This window comes from Saimiri boliviensis, chromosome 18, assembly GCF_048565385.1.
Source record: "Saimiri boliviensis isolate mSaiBol1 chromosome 18, mSaiBol1.pri, whole genome shotgun sequence".
Taxonomy (NCBI): domain Eukaryota; kingdom Metazoa; phylum Chordata; class Mammalia; order Primates; family Cebidae; genus Saimiri; species Saimiri boliviensis.
In genome coordinates this window covers 47,800,455-47,803,371 of record NC_133466.1, presented here as the reverse complement: position 1 = coordinate 47,803,371, position 2,917 = coordinate 47,800,455, and positions in this window count along the sequence as shown.

The following is a 2,917-nucleotide window of genomic DNA, read 5'->3' as shown; positions in this document are numbered from 1 at the left end:
TTTGTTTTTAAATATTTTCCTGATCTTAACCTCTGTTTTTTAAGAAGGCATAAATTGTTCTTACGTTGTTTCTGTTTTACATTTTTTGACAAAGTCATTTTTCATTTGTTTTCAGCCTTTCTGAAGTTTTGTTCATCCAGTTTTGAGTTTTTGTAATTTTGATAGATATTTTTGTGTGTGCTTTATTTCATTTTCTTAATGGCTTTTACCTCATTTTTAAAACAAATTCATGTTACGGTAAGTTACATAAAGATGAGTATCTTTATGTTTTGTAGTGGTTTATATTCTGTATGTATTTGACATATATAAGTGTTAATGGCCTGGTGCAGTGGTAACTGCCTGTAATCTCAGCAGTTTGGAAGACCAAGTCAGGAGAACTGCTTGATTCCAGGAGTTTAAAATCAGCCTGGGAAACATATTGAGATCTCATCTCTACAATAATAATTTGTTTTTTTAATTAGCTGGGTGTGGTGGCATCCATCTGTAGTCCCAGCTACTTGGGAGGCTGAGGGGTGAGGATTGCTTGAGCCCGGGAGGTCGAGGCTGCAGTAAGCCATGACTGCAGTACCACTGCATTCCAGGCTGGGTGACAGAGCAAGACCCTCTTTCAAAAAAAGTTTTAGAAAGCAAGGACATTAACCTAGTCTCAGAGGCCAAAATTCCCTTCAAATCCTCCTCCTGCAAAGCAGTTCTGTGCCAGTTGATGTATTAATCGTGGGAATGAAGGAAAGTCTAATGGGATAATTGATACTTCCCAGAGGAAGCTAAATGATATGAATCTCTAATTTTGAGGAGGGATAAGGGGAAAAGAGATGAATGCATAGTCAAACTGGAAAAATGCCTGGAGATGACTGTAACAGAACTGATTGTAAAAACATCTGCCTGGAAAGTACTATTTTTAAAAAAAATTAAAAATATAAATATAAAAACATCAAGCAGCAACACAAAAAAAAGTATTTATTGATATCAGTTATAAATCGAGCTGTTCATTGAGGAACTAACCCAGTTTATAACAGAAATAAGTACTTGGAGGGAAATGTTGCATTTTCACTACAGGCCTTGAAGTCTTAGTTACCAGCTGTGGTCCTTTCAGCGTTCTGTGGTTCCTAGTTCCAGAGAAATCACTTGCTCCAGTGTAACGAGTGAAGAGTTCTTTAGGTGATGGCTGCTGGGCCCAGTTTACTGTTCTCTTCACTTTCTTGTAAGCCTTGTGTTGATCAAGTTAAGTTGTGCATTAGTGTACTAACTGTGTTTTGAGCTTCTCCATGCATGTGAAGGCAATTTGAGAGGAGCTTCATGTGTGCAAGGAATTTGAGAGAAGCCTTTTAAGGATGTTTTATTGGGTGGGTCAGGTGAGCAAGATAACATGGGGGCAAGAAGAAAAGTTATTAATTAATGTAAAACCACCAGCGCTTCATCACCTAACTTATGATTTACAGACACTGAGCACATTGCAGGTTGAGAAGGTACTTGGTCCTTTTTGTAGCCTTGTGCTGTGCTCTTTGGAGCCATGAGTGTGTTGCTTTTTCTCACAATTTTGTTTCTTGATTGTTGTTCTTGATGCTGGAAAACATTTTGAAGACAAGACTCTAAACAGTGACCTATGCCACACTACTTTATTAGAAAATGAGAAACTTAACATTACTGAAAAGCTTGGAAGATTCTTCTGCTCGGCAGTGACCTGTGTTTCCCTGGTCTTTACCTTGCTACTCTGCTTTATTCTTTTTGTTGTTGTTGTTGCAGTAGTTAAAATGCCAACTTCTGGGACTTTCTTGTCCTCCACTTTTCTTTCTATCTACCAGCATTCAAATGGCCATCTCTATTAAGGGATAAAATTCAAGAACTTATTTCTATGCATTAATCCTGATATGATTTCACTCACCCCTCAGTTTAACATTTAGAGTACAAAGTCATCACCTAGAGGTGCCACTCAGTATACAGCACTGTGTTTAGAAATTGGGGAAGCTGTGAAATATTTAGCTTCTGCTCTCTGAGACCTCAGCCAGGTGCAAAGAAGAGATGCAGAACTTCATTTCAGATTGTGTTATATACACCCAGGAGTACCAGAGTGTGCCTGGGAATCATGGGAGTCAGAAGTTATCAGAGTTATCTGAGGAAGGTATGGCTGAAGCTTTATGAAATGAGATGGGGCCTGTGTAGGCCTTAGATGTGGGAGAAGCAGCATGTGTCAGGAAGCAGAAACAGTATCAGCAAAGGTGCTGCTGTGAGGCAGGTGGGCAGTGTTCGGGGAACAGCCAGGGGTTTTGTGTGACAGGTTTACAGCACCTGTGGGAGACTGTGTTGTTAAATAAGCCCAGAGAAGTAGGTTGGAGCCTACTTAAAAGTATGCATGGCTTTCAAGGCCAGCTGAGTGGTATAAATAGAAACTATAAATAGTAGCGCATTTATTAAGGACAACTTTTGTTACCAAAGAGCTTTTAAACTTTTTTTTGATTGTGTAATAGGTGGATAAAGAATTACTGATCTGAATGTATTCAATCTCCGAGTGCTTTAGTATGCTAGATTATTGGAGGTGAAAGGGCTAAGTCAAAGGCAATGAGTGTTTTTGAGACTTTTAATGTTAATTGCAAAATTAACCTGTAAAAAGGCAGTGCCAGCTTAGACTGTGACTAAGAGTTCTTGTTTTATTTTGTCCTTGCTAAGCTGGGTGTTCCAACATGGAAACCCTCTGCAGTGTCCCCTGCTCTCCCCCTTCCTCTCTTCCTTTTACTTCTCTTAGGATGGGGTCATCCATATGTTTCTGATAGAGGTAATCAATTGTCACACCATTTTCCGAAGGGCTACTCTCTTCCCATTTATTTGTGATGACACATTTATCCTACCCTAAGCTTTGATAACATGTTAGGATCTTTCTGCACTGTTGTATTAAAGAGGTTAAATTTTTTTATGACTTATA